We start from the raw sequence: 17,735 nt of genomic DNA, 5'->3' as shown, positions 1-17,735 counted from the left end.
ATAGAAACTACTCAATTGTCCAACAATCATGGAATGGATAAATACACTGTGGTATATTCATAAATGGAATCTCACTGAGCAATGAAAAAGAATGAACTACTGCAATACATATCATGGATGAATCTCACAGACATATATTGAGCATAAGAAACCAGACACAGAAGTAGGATTCCATTTATATGAAATACAAAAACATACAAAAGTACTCCACTGTGATAGAGGTCATAATAGTAGTTACTTTGGTTGGAGGAGACATCAGTTTGAAGGTGGGGATGTGGGAAATAGTCTATATATTGAACTTGACAGTGGTTACATAACTGTATACCTAAAAAATTTCATTCATTAACTTGTACCCTTAAGATTTGAGTACTTTAATAAATAAAATTTTAAAAACCAGTTTAGTCGGGATTTTTAGACATTGCAACTGCTTTATAGTTTTATTTCCCTCCATTCATCAACATGAACCCTAAATTCTAGCTAATCTAGACCACAATGCCTAAACATATCCAAAATTTTTCTGTCACTCATATCACTCACTATTCTGGGAATATCAACTCTCACCATCTTGCCCACTATAATCTTATTTATCTTTCAAGGTATAAGCTACACACCAATTCCTCCACAAAGTTGAACCTGCCATAGTACTTCTGTCATAGACAAATGTGTACATATTTTTGTTCCTGGAGAAACTCCTAAAGAACATGAATTGTGTCGTATATAAACAGGTATCCTAAACACTGCCTACCATGGAATTTTGCACACAGTAAGTATACAAATATATTCCCTGAATAAATTCCTCAGCCCATCAAAAGCAATCTTCAATCTAACCCCGCCTTCTCATTCTCCACTCACATTTTTTCAGTTTACATATTTAATCATTCAACAAATATATGACCTACTATATGTAAGAAACTATAACAATCTACTTTAATATACCCCACTAAACTACCCAAAAAGTATAATCCAATTTTAGCTACTGCCTTTCAATCTTTCCACACTCTAAATTTCCAGTTATCTCCCCCTTCTCTCTCTATCCAATCACATCCCACCCCCTCACTTCTAATCTTGCTACTATCAAACTAATTCAAGTCCTTCTTAGTTACTCCAGTAGCCTCCTAACTGGGCTTCTCACCTCCAATCTTACTCTACCATCACACTGCCTCCAATCTATGCTGTATGGTATAGCTATTGTCAGATTAAGTAATCTAACATACAGTCCTTGATTCAATTCTCAAAAAAGCTCAATAGCTATACTTTAATGGTACATGTTAATAACTTTAATCTTAAAAGCCTTGCCAGACAATGTAATTATTATTAGTTTCCTGATGAGAAAACTGAGTCTCAGAAAGGAAGCAATTCTCTCCATAATCATAGCATGGGTAAACAGAAAAGCCAATACTAAAACCCAGCTTCTGTTTACTTACTAAGCACAACAGTACATCTTATCAAATAAAAACTACTTAGCTTTCCCATTTTCTACTCAATCCCAAATTAATCTTTTCTACCCAATCCCAAATTAATCTTTTCCTACTTTGTATCATATTATGCCTTATTCATGAACTCTTTCTTATATTCCAAAATACAGGTTGTGATCAATTATTTAGTTAGTCCTGAAATCAGTTTAAGTGACAGCCATCTTTTTTTTCTTTTCAGCCAAACGGGTTAGAAAACATCAGAGCACATCCAACATGGTAAGGACTGTTACAGTTATTGAAACTTTTTGTTTTATACATACACACAAATATCCATACATGAATATATTAGTCGACGATGTAACATGTATTTCTTACTGTGGGTCATAGTAAAATTTAAAACTCACTATTCTCCATATAGCCTTGGCTTCTCACCTCCAAACGTTTGCTTTTGCTAATCTCTCAGGTTGGAATGCTCTTTCCAGTTATTTCTGCCAGTCAGGATCCTATCCAGCCCTTCCAAGACTAGCTAAAATGCCACTTCCATGCCACTAAATGCAGTCCCAGGTTTTTCCCTAGTCGAATGTTTTTTATTCCCTTTTAACTTCAGTAACATTTGGTATTTTTCTTATGATACATTTGTGATCATAGTGTAGTTACTTGTGCACAAATCCAGCTCCCTTATTAGAATATAAATCTCACAGGATTTATTCTTGACTGCATCTAACAATAGTTTTGCATATAATAAATGTGCATTATCTGTGGACTAAAGAAACCCATCCATTTTCCAAAACTTGTTATAAATCAACACGATAATTTCTACTACATTGCAACTTCTGTTAACTCTTATCCTTGTAGTCTTACCATCTTCCTCCCCAAAATAATAATCTTTACCTTCAATCTTCTCTTACTTTCCTCTAAACATAACCTGTCATATATTAATCTTTTTCTTCTTTTAGAATCATACTTTCTATCCAATAACACCTTTCCTTCACCATCTGCTTATCTTCCACTTTATTCCCAGTCTTCTAACATCCATAATGATAGATCTTATATCCTTTAAACAGATTTTTCTCTTATTTTCTCTTCAACTAGACTTCCTCAATTATTTCGATTCATGTACATATATATTTGGCAGCTCCATTAAATCTTTTGTAGAAAAAGACTGATTATGAACAAATAAATTTGAACAGGACACATACTAAATTATCTCAGATACTTTCTCATTCATTCATTTACTGAACAAGCATGTGTCTACTAGACATATGCCCTCAATTCTCTATTCTATTCTGTAATTCAAAAAGCAGCTATGAAAAAAGCATGCAGGAAAATGCCAGAATAACAGAGCCAAATTGACTCATGCTCTTCACTCACAGAGATCAAGCAATTTGTGGAGTACAGGCTCAAAAAAAGGAAAAACTAAAAGTTACAGTAGACATAGATGGAAACAGACTCCCCCCACCCCACCCCCCCGACTTGTTTCAGAGGGCTCAAAATCTACCCAGCAAAGATGAATTTGAAAAAGAACAAACCAGTAGGAGTAGCTAAAATGAAATAGGCACAAAGCATTCAGACAAAAATAGATCAGGACTCTAGGTTCATTCTAGGGCTGCAAGAGAAATTTGGAGCGATTTAGTTCCTCTCCTGAGGTCCCTATGGCAAATATCTATCTAAAGTATGGTATGCTGAAATCCTTTCACCAAGCCTTAGCCAATATTCATTTCTCTGTTTTCTGAACTCCTAAAGCACATACTGTCTGTAAAACTCATTTGGAAACTTAATCATAAACTATCTTGTTCACAGTAATGAAACTATTGACATACCCAGAATTTATTTATTGTCAGAATCAATGTGGTCCTCTTTAAAATATCTGCCTTAGAAGGCTACCACTTACTAATTTCTTCACTCCATTCACCCAAACATCTGATGCACTTAACCAACATTCATCTAGTGCCTCACTATCTACATGTGAACTGTCACCAACATTCAAAATAGTTCCAACTTCCTCTTTGGGAATGTTTTCCAAAGTCAGTTAATAAGTCAACCAAAAAAATCATTCCCATTTCTGTGACTAAGTGAGTTTAAACCAAAACTATTCTTTATCCAGTCTACTTGATATCAACAGATTCTTAACCTTTTTTAAAAATAAAATCTTTCAAATTAAAAAGATCTGTCACCGATGAAACTATTCAGAATGACATTATGCCCTGTATTATTTGTAACTGTGCCAACCCGGAGGGATTATTAACTCCTAGAAGATAGAGACCATGTTTTACTCACTTTTATAGGCTCCCTCCTCCAACAGCACACAGTAGGTACTCAGTAAATAGGTAAATTACATAGAATGTTCTAGAGGCTCAGAAGATAATTCAGAAAAGGTGTTCCAAAAAAAGTTCTGATCACTACTCCAAAAATGACTGTCAATATACAAAAATTCTCGTCAAAGGTATACTTGATATTTGTTTTTTTAAAAATCAATTTTCTGAAATCTTACACTGTTATTGAATTAATTCAAAACTGTCTTTCTCCCCCTAAAAGAATGTAAATATTATAAATTCCCAGAGGGAAGAAACTTCATCTAACACTTTTTCATTATCTTAAAAATAAATTAAATCCAATCAGATTCTTAAAACAACTAAAATCTCTGAACAGTCACTTAGGCCTAAAATAAGAAAACTCAAATTATATCAGCTCCCCAGCTGCAGACCAGACTTACTCAAATTAAACTAGCCTCAGCTTAGAAGAGAACCTTTGGTCCCAGGCCTTTAATGGTTTTTCAGGATTGTTAGTTCCATTCTAATCCATTCTGTTTTTTCCCTTAAATCTAAAGGCCTTCTCCAGTTGAGTATCCCTTTTGTCCTTCACATTCTCAAACACACACACACACACACACACACACACACAAAATTTTGTCTGTAATACCCATACGGTGCTCAGCAATTTCACACATTCCCACTATTATCACTAAAGCAGTGAACACTGCTTTCTATCAGTCATTCAACAGGTATTTATTAAGCACTTAAGAATCAAACTTTTGAGTGAGATTAAAGAAAGTCTCAGATCTAGAGCAGGTTACAATCTAGCCACCATTTGCAAAGCGAAGCAAGAATAATTCCCGAAGACAACATTTAGCAATATATAATCTATATGTGAATGCTGTTTTTATTCAAAGTAAGGAAGATGTCAAAGGGTGGGGTTACTTAAACAAAATTTCCTAAAACGAGAGCAAGATCTTTCTCTCAATCTCAGTCACACTGACTTGGTGCACCTCATACAGAATTCCAAAAACCAGTATTTTATGAATTAAAAAGGTGTGAGCCTCATACCTTTTTCCACCATATTACCAACATATTTGTGGCTTGAATATGCTAATTTCCTTAAAACCGAAACAAATCTGTCTCACCACTGCAATTTAAATCTCTTTCGCACCAACTATATCCAAATGTCCTCAGAATTCTTTACCTTTTCTGCAGCCTCCCACAAAATTATCACCACCTTCATCATACCCTGTCCTTCATCCTCCTTCCCCTTATCACATTTCCCCATCCCTCCCTGAAACATATATCCACACTAATCCATTCCTTCCTGAAAAACATAAGAATTGCCATAGAAGCCTGGAAAGAATTAAGGGTCATTTTAATCCATTCCCAGATTCCCCACACTAAAACTCTCCAGACCACTGTCCAAGAATACTGAACAACTGACCTGGTAACTAATTCCAAGATGAACAACTATCACTGCCAAGCAACTCCTCCTCATCTCTACCTAGCAACTCTTATGCTGCAAAGATGTTGTTTCCTACAATCTAGTCTTTCTTACATAGGTTCATCCATCAAACTTTCCTTTATCATCTCACCCAATATTTCCATTCTAATTTTAAAAGCTCTTTATTTAAGTATATTATTTAAAGATATAAAGACATCAAATCAAAAAGCGAAAACTGTAACTATCAAAGGTTGGACAGGAGAAGCGGAAAGGAGATAATTAATGTCAGTGACATGAGTCCTTTTCATTCATACTAAGTCTCGACTCCTTCATAATGTCATTCTGATCAATCAAGAAATAGTAAATACATGCATATTATTTGTGGACCTGGAGAAGAGCATGATAAGAACAACAAAAATTAATGCTTAGAAGCAGTAGACTCTGGAAAGTGGAACTGCAACTGAACAGGTGAGACGGGGGCTACTGCTTTTCATTATTAGCTCTCTCAGTACAATTTTAGTTTTAAATTATGTACATGTGTTATTTCATATAATTTAAAAGGGAAGAAAAGCAATAATGACATACTATATTTAAGTCCATAAACTTACAGAAATTTAAAAAAACTGATAATAACAGTGCCTGTGAGGAGAAGGAAAACAGACCCTCTCATAACTGTGATGACAATAAAAGTGGGCACGTCCTACTATGCGATGTACTGAAGCATCCTACAGTAATATATAATGTACTGACATAGAAAGTTTTCCAACTTTTGAAAAATAATTCCGGATTATTTCTATAAAAAAAAATTTTAATAAAAGCCTCTCTTCGCTCCAATGCTAAATTATCATCCTCCTTTAGATATCTGCTAAATGAATGACAGAATTTTTCCACCCCTTCCCAAATTTCTTTCCATCTTTCCCATTAATCTCTCCACTCTCTACTTCCATAAAAAGATTTTTCATATTACCCTCTCCTCAGCTGAATTAATATTACAATGTAATGTGTATGCAGGGGGAATAAAATATTAAGAGCACGTTCCTAGCCCAGAGTTCCCTCTTGGAAAGCTGGTCTGGTGTGAACTCAGCAAATCCAACAGGCCTTGGTTCATTTCTCAATATAAAAATGCTAATACTCTCTCCAACCCGGATCTAGAATCATCCAGCCTCTTCAGATTCCCCTAGACAATTACCGACCTTGCAACCTAAGACCAAAACAGATATTCTAGATCCTTCATTCTGCTAACCCACACTTTGTAGGCTGATGCATTTTCTTCAATATTGCCATGCCTCAGTGAGAGTATACATTCAGCAACTGTGAACGGCAAAAGGTCTCCCACCAACCCCAGAGTTATGGAACCAATCCAGTCAATCAGACTAATTTGAGCTACAAATGGAACCTCCAAAGAAGGACCACCATGCATGGAATGCCCCTTACCATTAACTATAACCCTGTGTACTGTACCCCAGGCTGAATAACATGGCACCAGTTCTCCTGGACCATTAAAGCTGGGCAGTGAAAAAGAAAACCAAGTCAAGTAATTTCCATTCCAGCATTTGGCAGAATAGTGTTCATCCAACCCCTAGTAAGTGGTAATACATCAAATTTGCTAAAATCTAAACTCCATGACCTAGAGAATAGCTGTGGGCCAGGTGTTTTGTTAAAATCTGTTTCAGAGATTCTCCCATTCACTGGTGCTGTTCTAAAAAGTCTCAGACCAAACTACACAGTGAAGCCTAATTCTCAGCGACCCCAAACACTACCAGGACCCACACTTACCAGATGTCATGTACAGAAGAGCCCGAACAGTTTCGGAACTAGGCCATCCTGGCCCATCTAGAATAACTCTTTAGTCCTTGGGCCAACATTTATTAACTCTACCACATCTGTCTATTCTATCATGCATTCTCTTCATATTCTCTAGTATTTAACACTCCCTCTTGCTTCAAACGCTATCCTTTCTATTCACTGAAACTCCTTATATCCATTCTTCCCTTTCTTAAGAAACGCTTCAGTTCCTTCCACAACGAAATACCTAATATCTATCTACACAATGAACACCCCCCCCCCACCCTCTAGAATCCTAAAGACTCCTCCGCAGCCACCCCCGGCATTCCTCCACCTATCCGACATTCTCCCCCCACCCCCTTCCCCGGCCTCTCTCCTTGTCCGCGCTCCCACTAGGTTTCCTGCAAGGATTCCCTTTTCTCCAACCCCTGCCCTTCCCTGCTTCCAAAGAACACACTCAGGCAGCAACAGCGACTGAGGCCTGCGGTGCATAAAGCACTGCACCAGGCAAGGTGGACAGAGACCTGGTGTCTCCCTAGCCTTTTCACACCCACACAGAGCACCTTCTGACCTCCCCAGGCAAACATCCCACCTCCTTCCCTACCCCTGACACCCTTCTCGGGCCTCGGAGGCCGCCTGCTCACCTCCGCCGCCCCCGTCATTATCCTTTCTCAACCCCCCAACCCACCATCCGCGCCCGCTTCCTCCCGTCCCCCCAGCCTGCTGCTGCATTGGCCTCGGCCTCGGCCGGTCCCCTGGCCACCCGCAGCCTCGCCGCGGCGCACTCCCCCCGGGGTCAGGCCGTTACCTCGGCGCGCTGCCCCCGCGCGCCGCCCCCTCCCCTCCCCCGCCCTCCCCCGGGCCCAGGCCTGCCAGGCCGAGCTCTTTACCGCGGGCGGGCGCCGAGTCGCGCGGTCACCGACAGCAGACGGCGGCGGCCCCAACCTTCCTGGGGGCCTTGAGGAGGGGGGAAGGGGGGAGGGGGAAGAACTTTTGCTGTGGCAGCTTCGGCAACAGCTCCCACCCCTGCGCCTTTCTCCTCTTCCTCCCCCTCCTCCTCCTCCTCCTCCTCTTCCTCCTTCTCTTCCTCCTCCCAGGGCAGTAGAGACGCAGACATGCCGCGGCTAGAGTGCCGCCGCGGTCGCCGCCGCTGCCGGCGCGGTGCATTGTGGGAAGCCCCGCACACGGGAAGCGCTCCGCGGCGCTGGCCCTCCCCGGCCTCGGGACGCAGCTGGCAAGACCCAGCGTGGCTTCGATTCCGGCGCCTGCGTGTCATCAGCACAGCGTGGCCGGGAGAGCTGGCCCCGAGCTGAGGGCCTGGGAGGATAGCAGTTTGAAAAAGATCGGAACTTTCTTGGATTCGGGGTCCGCCTTCAGCCTTCTTTAGTGCCTAGCGCCTGAGAAGTGGAGGATTGGAGGGTCGTGTGTGTTTCAGGCCCGGGGATAAGCAGGGGGCGGGGACCTGGGTGAAAGGTTATCTGCTAGAATTTCTTGGCTTTTTCGTTTGTCCTCTCCTACCTCACCCTCTCCCCAGCTACCTCAAGTCGTTCGGCCTCTATCACCCCAAATGCCACCTTTTCCTGAAGCGGCAACCCTGCGGCCTTGAAACTAGCAAACCCTGTTAGTGTCTGCAAACTGAGATGCAGAATGTGAGCGCTGAGGAAGATCAAGAGATCCGGCACTGGACCCGGTTGCGCAAGGTCTTACCTGTCATTTTCCGCTTACTTCACCTGCGGCCCAAACCTTCTCGGTCTGTATGTCAAAGACTTGGTAATGATCTGTGTAAAGCTAGAATTGCACAATTATGTCCCATCCCTTGGAGGCCCTTTAAGTGACCTTAGCCAAATTGTGACCTCCTTACTCGTGCCTTTATTCAACTAACGTTTATTAGGCACCCTGAGGTGCTTGTGCATACTGGATGGTTGACAATTACTCATCTTTATGTCCCCACCCTCACAAGGTCAGCCATGTGACAGAAAAGATGTTCAGTGAATATTGAGTGGTTATGAGCATCAGAAGCTTAACCATGAGACGAAACACCTTCATTACTATCTCTTCATGATAGTCTGAAGATTTAGAGTGTCTCTGCAATACTTAAACATAACCTCTTAGGGAAGAGGAAACAGGCGTTAAAATACCTCTAACCATTTCTCGACTTCTTCCCTTGTCCACACCACACCCACCTTCACACCCCTTGCCAACTAAATGCTCATCTGAATAGTGCTTTTTGGCAAAATTCCAAACTCGCATTATGCACTTGTGATGGCACTGAATTAATGTCTGCAAAGTTAATGTTTCCCCAGGCATTAACCTTAGTAAACCCTGATGCCTGTTTAGAAATAGCTGAGGACCAGAGGTTCAGCTTAATTTAGATACAGGTAGCTAAGAATTGCAAGGGTAAGCCACAGCTCCACAATCAACTCTCCATGTGCTTTCTCCATTAAAAAAATATAAATTTTAATAAGATGACAGTGCATATTCCGAATGCTAATTGCAACAAAACAGTTACAAGCTAGCGCAAGAGCATTATCTGGAGGACAGTCTTCCGGCAACTTCTAGTATCTGCAATGGCATCAAATTCAGATGTTAAAATAAAAAATACCTCTGGCAGCAAAGAAGCAGACTCTGAATATTAGGTAATAGGAAAACTAATAACTGAAGAGGATTGAAGTCCTAGAGGTTACACTCAATGGGCTAAGATTGATTGGTTTGCCATTAGGAATAGATCTAGTTCTCTGCTCAGTACTGTAACTAAGAAACAGAAAAAACTGTTTAATATGAGCAGAATAAAGAGCACCATAGAGGTAGTGACAGCAGAAGTGGTGATGGGGAGCAAGTTTAAGCCTTCAGTAGCTTAAACCTCTACAAACGTTTCTCTGCCCTTGTTCACCTTTCCATGCTCCTATTGCTTTCCTCTTCAAACATCAGCCTTAGGCATTCAGCCTATTTTCCTTTTTTTTTTTTAAATTTTATCCTGAAATAATGTTAGACTCACAAAAAGTTGCAAAAATAGTACAAAGTCCCATACGCCCTTCACCCGGCTTCCCCCAATGGTGACATCTCATAAAGTTTTATTAAGACATTAAAACCAGAAAATTGACATTGGTATATTACCATCAAATAGATTACAAAACTTAATTTTAATTTACCATTTTTTAAAAAGCTGCATTCACGTGTGTGTATGCAATTTTATTCCATGTGTAGATTCATGTGACCACTACAACCAAGACACAGAACTAGTCCATCACGGCAAAAAACTTCATGCTACCCTTTTATATTCACAAAACCACCTCCCATCCCATGCCCCCTACTCCAATCCTGTCTTCTAGTAACCACTAATCTGTTTTCTATCTCTATAGTTTTGTCATTTCAAGAATGTTATATGAATGGAATCATACAGCATATAACCTTCTGAGATTGATATTTTTACCTAAACATAATGCTATCGAGTACCATCCAGGTTGTTGCAGGTATCAAGCATTCTGTTTATCACTGAGCAGTATTCCATTGGATGGATATACCAGGGTTTGTTCATCCATTCCCCAGGCAAGGTACATTGAGGTTGTTTCCAATTTTTTTGCTGTTCCAAATAAAACTGCTATGAGCATTTTTGTACAGGCATACCTCAGAGATAGTACGAGTTAGTGTCGGAGCCAGCCGACGGTGACTCCCCACAAGTTAGGTTCCAGACCACCACAATAAAGCAAGTTGTAATCTTTTTGCTAATAGAGGGTCTTGCCTTCAATTTGTGAAAAATACAACATCTGTGAAGTGCAAAAAAAAAAAACCAAAGTATGCCTGTACAGGATTTTGTGTCAACTTAAGTTTTCATTTCTCTGGGATAAATGGCTAAGAATATGATCGATGGGTTGTATGGTAAATGCATATTTAAGAAACTGCCAAACTGTTTTCCATACTATCATTTTACATTCCCACCAACAATGTATATGAGATAGAGTTTCTCTCCATCCTCACCAGCACTCGGTATTTTTACTTATTTTTTATTTTAGCTATTTTAATAGGTATGTAGTGATATCTCATTGTGGTTCTTTTTGAAAAGAGGGGAAAGAATGCATGCTGTCTCTACTACTTTCCTTGGTGTGCTTTTAAACAAGCTCACAGGCCCCTCTTGTTGAAAGATTTTATTACGTATCGCCATAGAGAAACACAGCTCTCCTGGTTAAGTTATAAAACAGAAGTTTTAAAGTTTCTTGAAATAGTAAGTTTATATACCTTACGTCTTTTTTTGACACTCTTCTTGAGATCACTCCAGGAAACATTTGTTAAGTGGGCCTAGAAGTTTTTTTTTCAGGGGAGGGGAGCTGATATACATTAAACTAAGCTGCTCAGGATACAGTCTACAGGTGGCAAACTTAAGTGCCCAATAAGCCAAGCAGGTAACATGAATAGGTGAAGGAGGCCCGATGTAAAGACAATGGTCAGTGAAAGGGACTGTGAAGAGCCAGAGCGTTCAAGCCAGCCTAAAGGGCACGGCCTTTCCTCAGAGCCAGCCAATGATTTCCAAGTGAGAATGTGAAGATTAGGAAATAAAGAGAAATTAGACATCCAAATTATTGGACGAGCTATCCCCAATGTTAATGTTGGCAACTAATTCCATTTCTTTAAAACAGGAAAGCATGTCAGACAAAACCTGTCTGTGGGTCAGATTCAGCCTACAGCCACCCTACCTTATCTGCTGTGCCCTAACCCGTAGAAGGCTGGCACCACTGCTCTGACTTGTGGGATTGTCAGGGCCTTCCAGAGCCTCTTTTCTCTCTTCTGTCTCTGGCATGGGTTCTTTCCAATCTTGGTCCTCAGGCTTCTTAAGGATAGGAATGTACTTCCATCTCTTGTCCCCAAAGACTTCAGGTCTTCAGAACCTTCTGTAATAACCTTCTTTCAGGTGTCCTGGAACTCTCAAGCTCAGGAGTATGTGTAAGTACTATTTTCTCTATCCGTGTGGTTGCCTGCAGCATGAGCCATTTGTCAAGGCTGATTTTACCTTAATGAGAAACTTGGCTTCATATTGCAAAGCTCTAAATTCATAGCCTTGTCAGAGATTGGCCCACAGGAGCCTGCCTCCACATTATGTCGTTCTAACCAGACCAAGGAAAAAATTGCTTTTCTTGTTCCAATGGGCCATCTTTCCCTGAGACACCTTTAGATCTGAAGGGCACTTCCAGATCATCAATATATTCTTAAATTAATGACCAAACTATGGAAACAACTTACACATCTATCAACAGATAAATAAAGAAAATATGGTGTAGATATACAATGGGATATTATTCTGCCTTTAAAAGGAAGGAAATCCTGCCATTTTTGACAACATGGATAAACCTGGAAGACATTGTGTTAAGTAAAATAAGCCAGTCACAGCAAGATGAATACTACATGATTCCATTTATAGGAGGTATCTAAAATAGTCAAACTCATAGAAGCAGAGACTACAATAATGATTGCCAGGTGCTGTGGGGCGGGGGAAGTAAGGAGTTGTTATCCAATGGGTATAAAGTTTCAGTATGCAAAATAAATGCATTCTAGAGATCTGCTGTAAAACATGTACCTATAGTTAACAGTGTGGTATTGCGTACTTCAACATATGTTTTCTTAACAAATCTCAAGTGTTGAGAGAGAGAAGAAGGGAAGTGGAGGACACTTTGAAGGATGTTGGATATGTCTTTTGCCTTGATTGTAGTGACAGTATCGCCAGGGTTTGCTGCTCTTTGAACTCATCAAATTGTACACATTAAATATATGCAGTTCTTTGTATATCAGTTATACTTCAATAAAACTGTTTTTGAAAAAAATAATTAATGGCCTACTCTGTCCTACTGAGTATGTATAATTTAGATAATAGATTCTTGAGTTTATGAAGACAATTCTAAGTACTGGGTTACACTTAAGTTCATCCGCTGTGAGATAACTATGGTATGGTTGGGTACAGGGAAGGCATGAGTGAAAAGTCAAGATGCACAAGAACACAAGAATGATGAAAATAAGATCTTGGACCAGAATGATATCAGTGGGAAAAAATAAAATAAAGCAGAATTATGAGTATACTGTAGAGGTTAGTTTGGTGGTTAAGTCCACATATCGCAACTAACCCCTCATTGGTTTAAATCCTGCCTTTACCACTTACTAGCTTAACTCCTCTGTGTTGTCAAGTGCCCCACCTAGAAAATGGGGTAATAATAGTAACTTCCTCTTAGGGTTGTTAAGAATATTAAATGTTAATGCATGTAAAATATTTAGAGTATCTGGCATATAGTTAAATGTTCCATGTGTTGTAGATAGTAGTAGTAGTAGTAGTAGTAGTAGTAGTAGTAGTAGTAGTAGTAACAGTAGCAGCAGCAGCATAGTTATTTTTATTCTTACTCTTAAAAAGGACTTAAAGATTGTACTGAACCAAAATTCCCTAAAATAGAATTCGATAGGGAAAAAAAGACAGTTCCTGCAAATGGATTGAGGCAAGGAAAAGACAAAAACTATACAAGTACAAAAACATGATTTAAGTGGATCTTAGAGAATGTTTGGCATGGGGAATAAAAGGGGCATATGATAGGTAGATGGAGCTAGGAAAAACTAAGCAATTAAGCTATAGAAAAAAATATGTACCATTATCAGAGAATTTATTTCTGAGTATAATCTTTGCCTGAATGATTTTATTTATAAGGCTGATGAAATTGGTCTATTGTAAAGATGCTTGCTATTTTCTATTCGGCAAATACCAGTGAATCAAGTTCCTACCTCTTTTTTCTCAAAGTTTAGGCAGAATGAAAACAAGTTAACTGCTCATATATATTAAAGCTGTAGGCTTCCATAAAATAGAACATCAACTGGATTTTTTTTCATTGTAGAGCTTTTAAAGTTTCTATACATTTGCTTACTGTCATATAGTGTGATGTAATGCAGTGATGAATTTTTTTTCTTTCTTGTTTTTACTGTCTTATAATTTAAATAAAAACGCATGTTAGAATTCTGAACTTATCAGGGCATATTAAAACCACCCCATTGCTAAACAGTTATGGAGAGCAACACAAAGAAGGAGTTAGTTTCCCCCAAAATGACCATCTTCCTACCTGCCAATTTTCAGTGTAAACATTTACTAAAAGCCCACAGAAAGACTCAACGAAAGGGGTAAAATAGGTACTAGGTTGTACGAGGTTCATTGGCTATAACATAACTATGGTTTAGAGGGATTCAAAGGAAGACAAGAGTGAGAGGTCAAGATATGCAAGAATACAAGAATGAAGTGCTGGGGTTGAGGCTGTGTTACCTTTTCATTCACTAATTGACTTTTCATAAAGATAACTATTTTACATTTTTCTGAAGATTACACAGCTACATAAGAACACAAGTGCTGGATTCAAAGAAAGCTAGAAGCTCATGAGAAGCTCTTAAACTAGTGGAAGAGATAGATTAAAAATGCAATAATTTTAGCATAATACACTGTGATAACACAGAGGTATAGAGAAAGTGCTTTGGGTTCCCTCATTAATGGAACCTATAAACTAACATATGATTCTGATACCAAAACAATACTTTCTACCTTGTTCATACATCTAAAAACATAACTCGTGAAGTTCTCTACAAATATCAAACATTATACAGGACTTTCACATTTAGAGAAGCACTTATCTCCTAAAAATTAAAAAATGTGTAAGCTTTGAAGCAAGTCCTTTCCAACACACACACACATCTTGAAATGATTGCAGAATAATCTTCCATACTCCTGAACAAAAGATAAACAAGTAAGGCTGAAGCGCAAATGCATGCTGAAAATTGGGTGAAAGTGATCTATAGCAGTGGTATCAAAAGGAAATGAGAACATCAGTGATAGATGCTATAGTGATAGTAGCTAATTGGCGAGAAGAGGCTGCTTTACCTTTTCTTGAGCTGATATTTCAGAAAATCATTTTATACTTTTCCAAAGAAAATCATACAGCTACACCAGTTTCATTCTTCCCTTATGAAAAAAGATGGAAGGAGATAGATCAGAAGTCAGCTGATTTGGGGCTCGTTTTTGTTTGCAACGAATTAAGTTTCAATGTCACGGCTAAAGTCATCACCCATTTAGCCTTAGGCCCCATAACGTCTGAGTCTGCATGTGTGCTCCTCAGCTGATTTGGGGCTCGTTTTTGTTTGCAAGAAATTAAGTTTCAATGTCACAGCTAAAGTCATCACCCATTTAGCCTTAGGCCCCATAATGTCTGAGACTGCATGTGTGCTCCTTAGCTCTCTGGCATGGACAAATATGACATCCAAATTACTGATGTCCATAGAGCCCCAAGTCAGCATGGAACCGTTAATATTTGGGGCATTTTATTTAAAAAGTATGAGAAGTGTGTGGTATATTAGGAAAGTTCTCGTCATTTTTTGTTTTTTAATGTTTTGGTGCTTACAAGATTAAACATCAGTTGTTTGGAGATTCCATTTATACCCAACACCACATTCCCCAAGATGCCAGATAGTAAAGCTGAGAAAAGAAAAAGTCTTTGAGTACAATTTAGTACTATAAAATCTTTAACATGGCAGATACATCCCTATGGCACACATTGCAAAGAACATTGTTACTATTACTCTTAAAAATCATAGATTGTATTCTAGACTCTCAGAAAAGGGGAATAATGACTTTGAAATCTGAATATATAGTGAATTAACATTAAATGTACTCAACACATTCATGAAGTATGGATTTTAACATTAATTCAAATGTTTAATATTTACTTTATAGCTGCTTTACATTGAGTAAGAGAAAAGCATACACACCTATATATATATCCTCATTGGCTTTCCCAACGGACCCTGTCCTCTGTCTTGGCAGGCTTGTTTATCGCGGGACCAAAAGTCTCTTAGGCCACAGGTAGACATTTTGACCTCATTTCTGACCTCTTCCTGGGCAAAGAGGAGAGAATAATGTCATATAGAGCAAAGACCTTAGAGTTTGAGACCACCTCTCAAACAATTTTTTTAAAAAAAGGTAATGCCACTAGGGTGAAGATCAACCCTTCTTTCAATCACTCAACAATATTTTTTGAATGCCTAGTATGTTTCAGGCAACGTGCTGAGTGTTAACAATATTCATTTCCTTGAGAAATCCATACATTTGTAATTTTATTCAACCAAATTATTATTGAATTTCTGATTCTATACTAAATACTAGAAATACTATTGGCAAATAAAATGCTCTTCTTCCCCAAAAGGAGCTTGCTGTTTTCATTTGGAGTAAAACATCGCGAAGAAGCTGCACCACTTTGGAGGGATACATTCTAAGACAAAGCTAAGCATGGGATCCTAGGGCCACCTAGCCGAGCCCCATTGCTGGGACAGCTTTCCTAAGGTGACCAGAAAGGGGGTGTGGCGCAGAGGGCGTCTGGTGGAGCTCTGGGCAGAGGAAGGAGTTGGCAGTAGCGTCCTAGAGAGAGAGAGAACTTAGTGTGTTCAAGGACCTGCCAGTCATTCTGAATGAATGAGAGCAGGAAGTGGTGAAAGATAAAAATGAGACTGCCTCGGAAACCACCAGCAAGCTTCAGAGTGCCTCCTCGGCTAAGCTGACGCATCTGACCTTTATTCCAAGAGCAGGTTTCCCCAAAGTGTGGCTGGCTGGTAAACAAGAAGATTTTAAATGGTATACAGACCAAAGTTTTTTATTTTCGTACATAATGGATTTAATATGCATTAGAAAAATATATAACTCATGCATCCAGCATATTACTTCTCTAAATTATTGCTTAAGATGAGGCTGAGTGACAAAAGTGATTCAATTTAGACAAAAAAATGAATATATTATATTATAGTTGGTACATAAACAACTATAAATGACTGATGTTTTGGAAAAACTGCCTAAGACCAACAGATTGCCATTGAAGGATTTTATTCTGGGAAGTAAAATGACAAGCCTTCTGAGTTAGAACACTCTAGTTGTGGAGGATGCATTAGGGTAATGTCTGTCAAACTTCTGGTTAAGGACCATTAGTAAATTCTGAAATCGAATTTAAACTTGTAACTGGAAGGGTTTTTTCAATGAAACATAGTAAAATAAATATTATCAGGCAACTTCACAAATAATCAGACAGCGCAACACATAATAACACTTCTAAATATATATATGTTCACATATTCATGTGTATTTACTGGATCTCAATATAAAATGTTTTTTCCTATAGGTCAAGATCAAAGAAAGTTTAAAAGCTGCTGGAAATACTCCAGTTAAGAGGCTATTGCAGTACTTTGTTCATTCATTCGACTAGTATTTATTGAGCACATATTATATGAAAGTAGTTGCTCTAGACCCTGAGAATATAGTTAGTAAACAAAATAGATAAAGTTCCTGATCTCACAAGGTTTACATATTGGCAAGAAGAAGACACAATGAGCAAGTAACCAAATAAATAATAAGACAATTTAAGAGATGGCAAGTTTTAAAAAGCAATAAGTCCAGAGGAAAAATGTAAGCTCCACACAAGTTAATTTTTCACTGCTATGTCCCAAACACTGAGAAGAGGAGTAGTGCTTTGAACATAGCAGTTGCTCAATAAGGCATAAATGAGGGATATTGTTGAATATCCCTCAACAATTGAATAAATGAGGGATATTGTTGGCTTCACTTAAGTAGTGATAATAGAAATTAAGTAGATGGGTTCAAGACATATTTAAGAGATAAACAGGGCTTTATGAGAAAAAAATTGGACACTGAGAGAGAAAAATAAATGATTTATCTACAGCATATTTTTAATATAGTAACTGGGGGATTATATGATTTCTCCACTCCATATCTGTCCATGGTTCCCTGTTATGCTCAGAGTAAAACCCAAATCCTTACAATGGCCA

General features: G+C 38.8%; 1 protein-coding gene across 6 annotated transcripts in view; it reads right to left on the bottom strand.

Moving 5' to 3' along the window:
- Positions 1-8,043, bottom strand: part of ZNF148 (zinc finger protein 148) — a 108,216-nt gene extending 100,173 nt beyond the window's left edge. For 2 of the 6 annotated variants that reach the window (XM_011367680.2, XM_011367975.2), the window contains exon 1: positions 7,793-8,043. The gene's annotated coding sequence lies outside the window, so the exon portion shown is untranslated. Of the gene's footprint in view, positions 1-6,893; positions 7,403-7,792 lie in introns of those variants that run through there. The other 4 variants (XM_011367892.2, XM_023519869.1, XM_011367744.2 and 1 more) reach the window with 3 other exon arrangements.
- Positions 8,044-17,735: the final 9,692 nt, after the last annotated feature.

Source organism: Pteropus vampyrus, unplaced genomic scaffold (assembly GCF_000151845.1).
Source record: "Pteropus vampyrus isolate Shadow unplaced genomic scaffold, Pvam_2.0 Scaffold1, whole genome shotgun sequence".
Classification (NCBI taxonomy): domain Eukaryota; kingdom Metazoa; phylum Chordata; class Mammalia; order Chiroptera; family Pteropodidae; genus Pteropus; species Pteropus vampyrus.
Note: the sequence above shows the minus strand (reverse complement) of the source record. Positions and strands in the feature narration are given on the sequence as shown.